The 14831-nt window shown below is 44.4% G+C and overlaps 1 protein-coding gene across 5 annotated transcripts in view; it reads left to right on the top strand.

The window, feature by feature from the left end:
* The window catches only part of LIMS1 (LIM zinc finger domain containing 1), a 195514-nt gene that overhangs the window by 83348 nt on the left and 97335 nt on the right, over positions 1 to 14831 (top strand). The window lies entirely within an intron of this gene.

Genomic DNA, 14831 nt, shown 5'->3' with positions numbered 1-14831 from the left:
TTCCTTCCCCATCATCACCCACTCCACCCCCAAAATCTGCTCCCATCTGGAAAATATCAATATGTTCTATGAATCTATAAATTTGTTTCTTTTGTTTGTTTTTAGATTCTATATATATAAGTGAAATCATATGGTATTTGTCTTTCTCTGTCTAACTTATTTCACTTAGTGTAATACCCTCTAGTTCCATCCATGTTATCCCAAGTGGTAAAATTTCATTATTTTTATGGCTGAGTAATATTCCATTGTATATATGTATCACATCATTTTTATCTGTTTATTGATTGACCCTTAGGTTGCTTTGATTCTGTATCTTGCCTATTGTAAGTAATACTGCAATGAACATAGGGTTGCATATGTATTTTTTAATTAGTGTTTTGGGTTTCTTCAGGTAAATGCCCAGAAGTGGAATGTCTGGTTAATAGGTAGTTATTTTTAATTTTTTAGAAACTGCCATACTGTTTTCCATAGTGGCTGCACAAATTAACCATCTTACCAACAGTGCATGAGGGTTTTTTCCACATCCTCACCAACACTTGTTGTTTGTTGATTTACTGATGATAGCTATTCTGACAGGTGTGAGATGATATCTCATTGTGGTTTTAATTTACATTTATTTAATGATTAGTGACAGTGAACATCTTTTCATATGTCTATTGGTCATCTATATGTCCTCTGGAGAAATGTCTATTCAGGTCCTCTGTCTATATTTATTTGAGTTGTTTGAGGTTTTTTTGGTGTTACTTTGTATGAGTTCTTTATATTTTGGATATTATTCCCTTATTGGATATATAATTGGCAAATATCTTTGTTCATCAGTAGATTGTCCTTTCATTTTGGTGATGGTTTCCTTCACTGTGTAAAAACTTTTAAATGTGAAATAGTCCCCTTTGTTTCTTTTTTTCTTTTGTTTCCCTTGCCTGAGGAGACATCCAAAGAAAGAGTTTACTGCCTGTGTTTTCTTCTAGTAGTTTTATGCTTTGGAGTCTTACATTTAAAACTTTTTAATCATCACTCGAGGATATGTTTTTATTGATTTTAGAGAAAAAGGAAGGGAGGAGTGAGGGAGAGAGAAACATTGATGTGAGAAACATCGATGGGTTGCTGCCCGTACATACCCCAATCAGGATCGAACCCACAACCTTTTGGTGCATGGGATGATACTCCAATCAACTGAGTCACCTGGCCAGGGCTTACATTTAAATATTAAATCCAGTTTGAGTTTCTTCTTATATATGATATAAGAAAGTGATCCAATTTCGATTTTTACAGGTGTCTGTCCAGTTTTCCAAACACCATATATTGAAGAGACATTGTCTTTACTCCACTGTATATTCTTGCCACCTTTGTCATAAATTAATTGACCATATAGGTGTGGGTTTATTCTAGGCTCTCTATTCTGTTTCATTGATCTTTGTATCTGTTTTTATGCCAGTTCCATGCTATTTTGATTAGTATAGCCTTGTATTATAGTTTAATATCAGGTAGCATGATGTTTCCAACTTTGTTCTTTCTCAGGATTGCTTTGGCTATTTGGGTTTTTTTTTTGTGGTTCCATATAAATTTTGGGATTCGCTGTTCTAGTTCTGCAAAAAATGCCATAGATGTTTTGACCTGGATTGCATTGAATCTGTAGATTGCTTTTGATAGTATGGTCATTTTAGCAATGTTAATTCTTCCTATGCATGAGCATGGCATCTTTTTTTCATTTATTTGTATCTTCTTCAGTTTCTTTTTAAAATGTCTCTAATTTTCTAAGCCTAGGTATTTTACCTTCCTGGTTAAATGTATTCCAGTGAGGGTTTTTTCATGCAATTATAAATTGGATTGTTTTCCAAATTTCTTTTTCTGATAATTCATTATCATTGTATAAAATTTTTAACACAACTTCTAAATATTTTGTACCTGCTACTTTACTGCATTCATTTATCAGTTTTTGTAGTTTTTTTAGTGGAGACTTTGGGGTTCTTTATATATAGTATCATGTCATCTGCAAATAATGACAGTGTTACTTCTTTTCTAATTTGGATGCCATTTACTTATTTATTTTTGTCTGACTTTAGCTAGACCAACCAATACTATGTTGAATAAAAGTGGTGAAAGTGGACATCCTTGTTTTGTTCCTGAACTTAAGGAAAATGCTTTTAGCTTTTCGATGTTGAGTACTATGTTAGCTATGTGTTTTTCATATCTGGCCTTTATTATGTTGAGATATGTTCCCTCTATTCCCACTTTCTTGATAATTTTTTTATTATAAACTAGTGGCCCGGTGCACGAAATTCGTGCAAGGGGGGGTGTCCCTCAGCCCAGCCTGCACCCTCTCCAATCTGGGACCCCTCGAAGGATGTTCTACTGCTGGTTTACAGGGATTGGGCCTAAACCAGCAGTCAGACATCCCTCTCGCAATCCGGGACTGCTGGCTCCTAACCGCTCACCTGCCTGCCTGCCTGATTGCACCTAACCACTCTGCCTGCCGGCCTGCTCGCCCCCAAATGCCCCCCCGCCAGCCTGATCACCCCCAACTTTCCCCCTGTGCCAGTCTCCTTGCCCCCAACTGCCTCCCCTGCCAGCCTGCTCACCCCCAACTGCCCCCCCCTGCTGGCCTGCTCGCCTCCACTTTCCCTCCCCACTGGCCTGCTCGCCCCCAACTGCCCCCCTGCTGGTCTGCTCACTCCAAACTGCCCCCCCCCCTGCTGTCCTGATCACCTCCAACTGACCCCCACTGACGGCCTGCTCGCCCCCAACTGGCTCCCCTGCTGGTCTGCTCACCCCCAACTGCGCCCCCGCCAGCCTGATCACCCCCAACGCCCCCTCCACCTCCGCCGGCCTGATCACCCTCAACGGCACTCCCCCCCAACCAGCCTGATCACCCACAACTGCTGTCCCATCCTGGCCTGATCACCCACAACTGCACTCCCCTCTTGGCCTCTAACTGCCTCTACCTCGGCCCCACCACCATGGCTTTGTCCAGAAGACTGTCCGGAATGTCTCCTGGAAGGTCTCCCAGTTTAATTACCGTATTACCCTTTTATTAGTATAGATAGAGGCCTGGTGCATGGGTGGGGGCCGGCTGGTTTGCCCTGAAGGGTGTCCCGGATCAGGGTGGGGGTTCCCTTGGGACATGGGGTGGCCTGGGCAAGGGGCCTGTGGTGGATTGCAGAATGGCCACACCCCCATGGGGTGAGGATCCCCACTGGGGGTGTGTGGCCAGCCTGGTTGAGGGGCTGAGGACTGTTTTCAAGCTGGCCACACCCCCTTCAGGGTGGGGGTTCCCGCTGGGGTGCCTGGCCAGCCTGGGTGAGGGGTTGATGGCTGTTTGCAGGCTGGCCATGCCTCCCAGCGGGGACTTTCACCCCATGGGGGCTTGGCCAGCCTGGGTAAGGGGCTGAGGGCTGTTTTCAGGCGGGCCACAGCCCCTTCAGGGTGGGAGGTCCTGCTGGGGTGCCTGGCCAGCCTGGGTAAGGGGCTGAGGGCTGTTTTCAGGCGGGCCACAGCCCCTTCAGGGTGGGAGGTCCTGCTGGGGTGCCTGGCCAGCCTGGGTGAGGGGCTGAGGGCTATTTTCAGGCTGGCCAAACCCCTCAGCAGGGACCCTCACCCCATGGGGATGTGGCCAGCCTGGGTAAGGGGCTGAGGGCCATTTTCAGGCTGGCCATGTCCCCCGGCAACTCAGGCTCCCAGCCCCTCCTTTTTTTTTTTCTAGTGCCTCCTTGAGTGGAGGCCAGGGCGGGCTCAAAGCCTGGGTCGCCCCCGGCAACCCAGGCCCCCAGCCACTCCTTCAGCAGCCACCAGGGCAGGCGGGAAGCTTGGCTTTCTCCTTCACCAGGGCAACCCAAGCTTCCTGCTCACTCCAGCTCCGTGGCCGCCACCATCTTTGTTGGGTTAATTTGCATACTTGCTCCTGATTGGCTGGTGGGCATAGCGGAGGGACGGTCAGTTTGCATGTTTCTCTTTTATTAGTGTAGGTGGATATTGGATTTTGTCAAATGAGTTTTGTGAATCTATGGATATGATCATATGATTTTTAACCTTTATTTTGTCTGGTATATAACATTAATTGATTTGCAGATACTGAAGCAGCTTTGTATCCTGGGAATAATTCCATTTGATCATAGTATATTTTGTTATATATTTGGACCAGATGGCTTCACAGGCTTCTGTTTGTTGCAAGTTTTTGATTACTGGTTTGATTTTGTTGTCAGTTATTAGTTTGTTCAGATTTTCTATTTCTTCCTAATTTAGCCTTGAAAATTGGTATTTTTCTAGGAATTTATGCATTTCTTCCAGGTTATTCAATTTGTTGGCCTATACTAGTAATTGTTCATAGTATTTTCTTATAATTCATTATATTTTTATGGAGTGAGTTGTCACTTCTTTTTCTTTCCGAGTTTATTTATTTAGGCCTTTCTGGGTTTTTTTTGCTTGCTGAGTCTAGTTAAAGGTTTATCAGTTTTCTTCACCTTTTCAAAGAACCAGCTTTTGATTTCATTGATCTTTTCTATTGCTTAATTAGATTCTGTTTCATTTATTTCTACTGTGATCTTTTTTTAAATATTAGCAAAGTTTTACTTCAACATTTTTTTCTGCTCATAAATAACTCTGAAAAGCCAATGTGCAAAAGGCTAACCCACTGCTATCTATAGGTAATGTCAAGGCCCCTGGGAATGTGCTCAGACAAGAGACTCTGCTCAAAATCTCCTCCATGCTGGGGTGCAGGCAGCAGGGATGGGGGAGGGTTTGGGACAGAGGAAGAACTAAACACCAGCTCTATTTTAACTCTACCATCAGGGTGGTGGCCCAGTACCCTGAAGCAGTTGGTCTAACCTCCGAGTTGACATTTTGGGACTCAAAAGCTGCCAAATGTTTGGGTGCATTGAGGAAAATGTGGCAGCTTTGGGAGGGCCCAATGTGCCAGCCAAGTGGGCCCTCAGCCAGCCCATCCTCCCAGGGCCCTGGGGTGGGAGCAGCCTCTCACCCCCTGGAGTTCCTGCCAAGGGGACTCTTGGGTGGTACCTGCCATGTACTGACAGGTGCTGAGACCTGGCCTGGCCCTGAGGCAGTTAGTGAGAAGCAGCAGGTGAGGGTCCCAGGGTGGTGGCAGGGGATTACCTGGCACCTCCAGCTCTGGACTGCCATATATTTATGTTTATTTCCAGATGTGGTCTGCTCTGTGAGTGCTGGCAGCCTTGGCCCAGTAGTGTAGGGGGTGTCAGGATGAGGAGGGACAACCCTGGGCGGGGCATCACTGGTAAAAACCAGTGAGGGTCAGACAGGAACCTGCCTTGAAGGTGGCTGCCATGGCCCACTGTAACTGAACGCTGTTCCTAAAGGGGCACCTTGGGGGCCAATCCAGCAGGATGTAGCACAAGCAAGTGAAGCTGAGCCTGGCGCAATAGTATGAGATGTGGGGGAAGTGATGTTAAAAATGGCAGGGAGGGGTGGTGGCAGAAAGGGCACTCGGGGCAGGCATGCGAACAGCCAGTGCCTGCCCTTTGGAGTGCCCTCCACTTTTCTCTCTCCTCTCTCTCCCCAGATCTCTAGGGGATGCATCAATATTTGATTATATATACTAAGATTTTGTGACATATCTTTTTCCTCATTAGATTGCAAATCCCCTAGAACAGTGGTTCCCAGCATGGGGCACATGCCCCACAGGGGGGCAATTTGAGAATGATTTATTAACAGTGAATTTTTTGCATTTCTTAGGTTCTAGGGGCCTCATATATAGTATATAAATATATATTGTGACATATTTATGCATTTCAGTTCTCTATTACATGTTTTGAAACTTGCTACTTTTTCATATCACTTCATATTATTCTTTTTTTTTTTAACAATTTCTTAGTGATTTCTTCCTCAGTACTTCAGCTGTCCTTTTGTTCTTTTATTTTTCTCTTTCATGGATGCAATGTTCTTTGGAAGCTTGTTTAGACCAGGTTAATGGCTTCTTCCACGGGAATAGGAGTTCACTTTTGAATAAGAATTATATGTCACAGGGGTGCATCAGGATTTTAGAGATGCTTAGGTGGGGCATGGCCAAAAAAATTTGGGAACCACGGCCTTAAAAAATAGACTAATGTATCTTCATTTAATTTTTGTTCTCTTTATTATTTTATACTAGAGGCCCGGTGCATGAAATTCGTGCACAGAGGTGTGTGTCCCTCAGCCCAGCCTGCACCCTCTCCAATCTGGGACCCCTTGAGGGATGTCCGACTGCCTGTTTAGGCCTGATCCTGGTAGGATCGGGCCTAAACGGGCAGTCGGACATCCCTCTCACAATCCAGGACTGCTGGCTCCCAACTGCTTTCCTGCCTGCCTTCCTGATTGTCCCTAACCACTTCTGCCTGCCAGCCTGATCACCCCCTAACCAGTCCCCTGCCAGCCTGATTGATGCCTAACTGCTCCCCTGCCAGCCTGTTTGCCCCTAACTGCCCTCCCCTGTAGGCCTGGTCACCCCTAACTGCCTTTCCCTGCAGGCCTGGTCCCCCCGCAACTGCCATTCCCTGCCGACCCCGTCACCCCCAACTTCCCTCCTCTGCTGGCCTGGTCACCCCTAACTGTCCTCCCCTGCTGGCCTGATCACCCACAACTGCCCTCCCTTGCAGGCCTGGTCTCTCCCAACTGCCCTCCCCTGCTGGCCATCTTGTGGCAGCCATTTTGTGTGTTGGAGTGATGGTCAATTTGCATAGTACCCTTTTATTAGATAGGATACTAACTTTTATTTCATTACTATGGAACTACATAGGTATCTACATTATTATTTTCAATTTCCATCAATCGCCCTAGAACAGTAAAACTGCACAGAAAATGTTAGTGTCCTTATTAAAATAATGTCTTCAGAGCTGTAATATGTTGTTGCCTTTAAGATTAGACTTTACACAGAACCTAGGGAATGTTTAGATACTTGTGGAACTAGTTTTGAGTGACAGTTCTACCAATAGTAATAAAACCTGTATTGGGGTAGGCAGGTATTGTGGTATACCTCTTGAATTCGAGGGCAGGGAGAGCTGTTTGCTCTTCCAAGTGCTCAGCAGATTAGAATTGCAGGCTTGTGACTATCTGTATTGGAATGTGAAAATAACTGTTTCTTTTCTCCTTTTATACCAGTACTTCACCTATTGGATTTTTTAAAATAAGGGTTTAGTTTAGAAATATGCTCAGCAGATATAGATATGCTATAAGGTGGACAGGTAGAATGAGTAGAAACAACATTTATAGCAATGTTATGTAAAAAGTGCTATCAAAACATGTTTAAAGTCAAATTATGTGAAAATCTGGGTTTTCAGAAAAGCTCTCTTTTATGAAAATACTAGAGGCCCAGTGCACGAAATCAGTGCACGGGGGAGGGGGGTGTCCCTCAGCCCAGTCTGCACCCTCTCCAGTTTGGGACCCCTCTCACAAACCAGGACTGCTAGCTCCTAACTGCTCGCCTGCCTGCCTGCCTGCCTGATTGCCCCTAACCGCTTCTGCCTGCCAGCCTGATCACCCCATAACCGCTCTCCTGCTGGCCTGGTTAACTCCTAACTGCTCCCCTGCCGGCCCGATCACCCCCAACTGCCCTCCCCTGCCAGCCTGATCTCGCCCCCAACTGCCCTCCCCTGCCGGCCTGATCTCGCCCCCAACTGCCCTTCCCTGCCAGCCTGATCTCGCCCCAAACTGCCTTTCCCTGCTGGCCTGATTGCCCCTAACTGCCTCTGCCTGCCTGATCACCCCCAACTGTCCTCCTCTGCTGGCCAATTTGGTTCTGATTGGTCGGTTTCTATGCCAGTCATTGTCAAAAGCTCTGCTTCCTAGGCAGACATTGGCTCCTCACACTTCACCCAGATTTGGTTCTGATTGGTCGGTTTCTGTGCCAGTCAGCGTCTCCGGGCCTATCAACAGGGCCTGATCAGAAAGGTGGGGCTGATCAGCAGCCCCAGTGGAGGCCTAGAGAGAAACGGAAGCGCGGCTGCTGGAGAGAGAGAGGCAAGTGCTGATCAATAGCTGCCACAGAGGCTACGGATCAGACCCTACTTCTCTCTTCAGGCCTCTCTCCGGGCCTGATTCGCAGCCCCCTCAGCAGTCAGTGCTGGGTCACCGCGCCTGATGCCGTAGTAGTCAGTGCTGGGTCACCACGGCAACGCAGCGCTGACTGCAGAACTGACTTCTGGTTGGTTGAGCCTCTGGTCGTGACGGACCCAAGGTTTTTATATATTAGGATTACTAGAATTCTTTTTTAACACAGGTTTCTTCAGATAATTAAAAATAATTCTATTATGAAATTTTTTAAATATTTCAGAAAAACTTGTCATATTGTTACAGTGGCTTTTGAGAACATTTTTTAATTCTCTAACAAAAGACTATAGATGACCCCGTGTTGCTGGTTGTGACAGACTTGTGAGTTTCTGACACAGAATGGTATGCCAAGTTCTCACAAATTTTGTTTTTTGTTTTTAATGTTTTTTTATTGATCTGAGAGAGGAAGGCAGGACATCAATGTGAGAGAGAGAAACATCGATCATTTTCCTCCCATATGCACTTCGACTGGGGATTGAACCTGCAAACTGGTATGTGCCCCATCCTGAAATTGGACCCTCAACCTTTCGGTGCAGGGGATGACACTCCAAGCAGCTGAGCCACATCTGTCAGGCCCTCACAAGCTTTTTTTTTTTTTTTTTAATACATTTTTATTGACTTCAGAGAGGAGAGAGAGAGATAGAAACATCAATGCTGAGAGAGAATCTGCTGCCTCCTGCACACCCCCTACTGGGGATTGAGCCTGCAACCCCAGCACATGCCCTTGACCGGAATCGAACCTGGGACCCTTCAGTCCATAGTCCAACGCTCTATCCACTAAGCCAAACTGGCTAGGGCCCTCACAAGCTTTTGATGACAGTTCAACCTGTCCTCTTAAGAGCTACAAAAAGGCCGATTAAGGAAAATTGTTCACAGGGGGTTGTAGACTATTGCAGTATCATCTACTTATGAATGGAACCATATTTTAGTGATTTCTTTTTTCTGACTCTGAGCTGTTTTTCTAGATGATTCTGCCTTCTCATACTCTGTGCTCTGGTTAATTTGAACTTGAACCTACTCACAATAGCATGTCATAGTCTAAACCAGCCGTGGGCAAACTACGGCCCGCGGTCCGCATCCGGCCCGTTCGGCTGTTCTATCCGGCCCGCGGAGCCGAAAGAGCAGAGGGTTCTCTTGCTCTCCCCTCCGCTCCTTTACTTTGAATTTATATTAGTTCACACAAACACTCCATCCATGCTTTTGTTCCGGCCCTCCGGTCCAGTTTAAGAACCCATTGTGGCCCTCGAGTCAAAAAGTTTGCCCACCCCTGGAACTCTTCAGAAGCAGGTCTGTTTTCAACACTCGGGCCTTTCTTCATATTGACTGCCCATGACACTGGTGAGAGGCCACATTTAAGAAGTAGCATAACTGGAAAGTAAATGTTAAGAAGATTAATGTATTGGAAATATTGAGGAAGGATACTAGTATTCTTGCTTTATTACAGAAAGTTAGCTTTCCCCTGTAAATGATTACTCATGAGATAAAATTTAAACTAAAAAAGGACTTATTTCTATTAAGTTCAAAGGCATTTGCAAAACATAAAAATCTTCTCTTACCATATGTCACACAAGAAAATTAATGGCCTGGAAATGTACGGCTGCTTGATCATTTTACAGGCCTTTATTACCTAGTATAAAAGGTACTACTAATGAGGCCCAGTTAACTATAACTCTACCATGGAAGCCAGTTTGCAGCTGTCTTAATTCTGCATAGGGATAGAATTGATGGTTCAATAACACTAATGATCGATTTTAGAGGTTCAATGTTTAACTAGGTTTCTTTACCCTCTGATGCTTAGGAGAGGGGCAGGGCGAGGAGGGCTACTTAGACCAAGTATACTGAAAACTGGACTGTGTCAGATATAGATAAAAATTGAGGCTAATTTTTTAATTCTTATTCCAAATGGAGAGTTTATACTTGTGTAAGGTGCTGTTCAACTCTACAAATATGAAAAGCTTCTGAGTTTTTTACAATCTCACCAAGAAAGCAAATTTTTCCAAAATTAGAATTGATATGCCTTTTAAAAACCTCATTTAATGTTAAGTGTTAAATTGTTTATTACAAGTTTCAAAACTCTAGAGCTTTAATCTCAAACATAGCATTGTAAAGTAATTAGGCTCTCAAATCAATTGTTTAACAACTAAACCAAAGAACTTATTTAACAAATGCAAGTGTCTACCGTATGTACACATTTGTAGACACAGTAATAAATTAGATATATTGCTGCCCTCAAAGTGCTTGTATTCCAAGAGGAGAGTGGATAAAGAAAGAACTCATCATGAGACTGTGGTTCCAATGACAGAAGTAAGCACAGGGAGTTCTGGGGACACACAGAAAGGGAATTGTGGGTGTCCAGGGTCTAGAAAGGTTTCTCATACGGGATGACCTTTGCACTGAGTCCTAGTGGGATGTGGAGGAGCTAGTCCTGCCAGAGAGCCTTCTTAAAGTCTTAGGATGCTGCATATGAAAAGGCCAAGAGGTGAGAGAAAGCCAAGTGTGTCCTGGAACCACCTGGAGTTCAGAGCAGTGCAGGTGGGTGAGCAGGGCTCAGCTGGAGCCAGATGGTAGAGGAGCCATTGAAGGGTTTTTCAGCGGGATCAGTAAGGGATCAAATTACATTTTGAAAAAAAAAACACCTTGAAATTTGGAGGATAGATTAGAAGAGGGTAAGATCAGTGACAAAAAGAGCAGTTAGGAGGCTGAAAGAAATTAAGGGGAGACAAAAGAAATTTCTGAAATAGTGTCTAGCCCAGTGCAGGGTACCAAGTAAATGTGTTAAAAGAACAAATGAGATTAAAAGGCCTACCCTGCCGTGGGCAAACTACGGCCCACGGGCCACATCCGGCCCGTTCGGCTGTTCTATCCAGCCCGCGGAGCTGAAAGAGCGGAGGGTTCTCTTGCTCTCCCCTCCGCTCCTTTACTTTGAATTTATATTAGTTCACACAAACACTCCATCCATGCTTTTGTTCCGGCCCTCCGGTCCAGTTTAAGAACCCATTGTGGCCCTCGAGTCAAAAAGTTTGCCCACCCCTGGCCTACACTGATGTTGAAAGTTTTCAGAGAAGGAGGAGATGAATGCAAATTGGAAGATCTCAGATAAAGTCCATTTATTGGCTTCTGAAGGATCTTGTAGTTCCCTGAAATGGTTATAAAATTTTATGCTCACATGCATTTTCTAAAACAGCATCATTAACTTTCATCAGATTCATAAAAGGTACGTGGCCTCCATAAGATGGAAAACTACTGTGTTAGGAGTTAGCCTGGCAGAACAGATTTCTTGTGTGATGCTCTATAGAGCTTTGTATTTATTTAGTCATTTCAACGAAGGGCTTATGTTTATGGAGGCGATTATCAGCTATGCTGGTGACATCAGTCTGGGACAGGTATCTAACTATACTGGGAGTCTAGGGACAGATTCAAAGAGAACCCAACAGGTTGTACAGAAGTGAATAAAAAGTTGTAATCAGGTTCATAGATCAGCTGCACTACAGAAGTGGAATGGAAGATGCTCGTCTTAACAATTTTTGTGAACTGTTGTTCTTAACAGCCATTGCATGTGGAGGAGAGGGGAGAGCCCCAAGAGTTTCATGAAGTAGTAAGTGCTTCACTGGAATTGTCTAAAAAGAGGCAGAATCCCAGGTCAGGGATATTGTATAGGAGTGAAGCTATGTGGAGAATAAGAGTAGAGAATTCTGCATTGAATAGGAGACTAGACTGGAGATTGTTTAGAGTGCTAAAATGAAAAATTTCCCTATATGGGGAGTTACAGAAAATGTACTTACATAGACCTCCCTCTGTACTGTCAACAACATCCTAAGACAGTTGTTTGAAATTTAAAACTAATTTTAAATAGGCCTGATCTGAGAATCAGGCACAATTGATAACTCTGTTTCTGTAGAAAAACATGAAAAGAAATGAGGACACAAAACTGCCTTTGCATGTGATGGCCCTGCTATGTTTCAGGGGCCTGTTTTCCCTCCCGTGTTGCTGATGTACAGGAACACTGTATTATGAGGGAATAGTTGCTAATCTGGCTGCAGCATAAACCAGTAATGGTAGATTGACGGCATGTGTGAATTTTCCTTTCAGAGATTGTGTTGGTGCCTGTGTATCCTTTAACTAGTTCTACTTATAGCACAGTAAAATTTCAAGGCATATTTGAAAGGCTGCTAGGGAAAAAGAGAAAGCCTTTTTTTCTGTGTCTCTCGTGTTTTCAATGAAAAGACAATGTTTAAAAGAGCATTTCCCAAAGGCCCAGAATTTAAATTTATTAAATTGTGACAATTTTGTTAGAATGAAAGCATTGATTTACTGAAATTCCTATTTATCATTACAACCATTTTAAAAATTAGAGAGCAAGAATTGTTTCAGTTGGCTTTATTATACTAGTAATTTGTGTACAGGAGGGTTCCCTCAGCCCAGCCTGCACCCTCTCCAATCAGGGACCCCTTGGGGGATGTCCGACTGCCAGTTTTGGGATCGGGCCTAAACTGGCAGTCAGACAACCCTCTCGCAATCTGGGACCACTGGCTCCTAACCGCTCACCTGCCTGCCTGCCTGACCTCCTCTAACCTTTCTGCCTGCCTGCCTGATTGCCCCTAACCACCTCTGCCTGCCTCCCTGATCACCCCTAACTGCTCCCCTGCCAGCCTGATTGCCCCCAACTGCTCTCCCCTGCTTACCTGATCACCCCTAACTGCCTCTGCCTCGGCCCCCACCACCATGGCTTTGTTCGGAAGGAAGTCGGACATCCAGAAGATGGCTGGTCGACCCAGTCTAATTAGCATATTACCCTTTTATTAGTATAGATAGATTATATAGGATAGGATTGCTTAAATGGGGGGGCGGTGAGCCTTTTTCAGCAGGAGGAGATGCTCTTTGCAGACAAAAATACATAATCCCTATATCTGGACTGACAGCCAGCCATATGCATTATACTGCCAAACGGGTTATTAAAAAATTGAACCGCTTTCTTACACCTTACACCAAACAGCTGTTGCCCTTAAAACCCCTCCTCAGCCCCCACCTTAGGTTCTGCCTTCGCAGTTCACCCATATTAGGTTCTGATTGGTCAGTTTCTATGCCAGTCAGTGTCAAAAGCTCCACCTCCTATGCAGCCATTGGCTCCTCGCAGTTCACCCAGATTTGGTTCTGATTGGTCAGTTTCTATGCCATTCAGCATCAAAAGCTCCGCCTCCTAGGCAGCCATTGCCTCTTCTGGGAAATCCAGAATGGCCCACTGACAGCTGCCTTTCTATCCGGGCCTATCTCTGGGCCTAATCCACAGCCTCGCTGCTGATCAGGCCCCGCCTCTCTCTCTCTCTCTCTCTCTCTCTCTCTCTCTCTCTCTCTCTCTCTCGGCCTCGCCAGCAACCACAGAGGCTGCTGATCAGGCCCTGCCTCTCTCTCCAAGCCTCTCTCTGGTCCTGATCCACAGCCACCAAGGCATCAGCGAGGTCATTAGGCCTCTGGCCCAGCCCCGGGCCAAAGGCTAACGATCTCGCCACGCCTGCCTTGCACTGCCCACTGCCCCCTGCTGCCCTGCCTGCTCACCTGCCACCAGCCTTGCTGTGATAGGAGCCTGTGGGCTGTGGGGGAGGGGCCAAGAGGTGCTCCATGCACTTCCTGGTGACCCGTTGTCCATCTGGTCCTTTAAGTCATGACAGCCCTAGGCTATTATTAGTATAGATAGCTTGGGAACTTTTTTTCTGTTCACATTCTCTTTTTTTAATATATTTTAATTTTTTTTTGTTCACATTCTCTTTTTTTTCAATATATTTTTATTGATCTCAGAGAGGAAGGGAGAGGGAGAAAGAGAGAAACATCAATGATGAGATAGAGTCATTGACTGGCTGCCTGCTGCATGCCCCACACTGGGGACTGAGCCTGCAACTCAGGCATGTGCCCTGACCAGGAATTGAACCATGAGCTCCTGGTTCATAGATCGATGCTCAACCACTGAGCCACGCTGGCTGGGCTGTTCACATTCTTTTAACCTTAGACTTATCAAAAACAGAATTCATCCTACACAATTAAGTGTTTCCTGTCTTGTTTAACCTTTAGTAGTTACTAAGCTCTTTTTCCTTGTCAGCATGATGCATCACTTTTTAAAACACTCTTTCAAAAATCAAGCTCTCAAAAAATAATTGATAAGTAGATAAATAAAAATCAAATCCTCTTATTTACATTTTTCTATACAAACAAGTCTATTTATTTACTTATTTATTTATTTATTTTGCTAGAGAAAATTTATTCGAACAAGCAAAGAGAAAGTACACTCGAAGAGAAATTTCAAGCAGGTGGCTCAAATAGCTACTCCAAACAAGTCCTTTTTAATATTGAGGTTTCTGTGTTTGCAGTGAATACCATTAATTTGTATTTTATTCATCAGGCATCTATTCTGTTTTGATGCTTAGAGTAAAAAAAAAATTAAAGATTGATGATTGTTTCTCTTCATTTGTTTTTCACCTGTCTTGACAAAAATGTGAGAATTAGACACTTTAAGAATCCTAATTTTGTTTCTGTTACTGTAAACTTTTCTATATTTTATACCTCTGTAGGATCCTAGGGTTTTATACAAAAGACATGTAAATCTTCTAAATTATTTCTACTGATATTTGAATAGGCAACATATTTAAAATTTAGAAGGTATGTAACAGAAAGGCTTTCTTTTGCTACTGTTCCTCCACAGGCACCCAATACCATCTATCAGCTTTTTGTGTCCCTTCCAGGGAACGAAAGAGATATATCTGACAGTTTTTTAAAAAACATATTTTATC

Source organism: Plecotus auritus (genome assembly GCF_963455305.1).
Source record: "Plecotus auritus genome assembly, chromosome: 2".
In the NCBI taxonomy this organism is placed as follows: Eukaryota; Metazoa; Chordata; class Mammalia; order Chiroptera; family Vespertilionidae; genus Plecotus; species Plecotus auritus.
The sequence above is the reverse complement of the archived record's forward strand: the minus strand, read 5'-3'. Positions and strand labels throughout refer to the sequence as shown.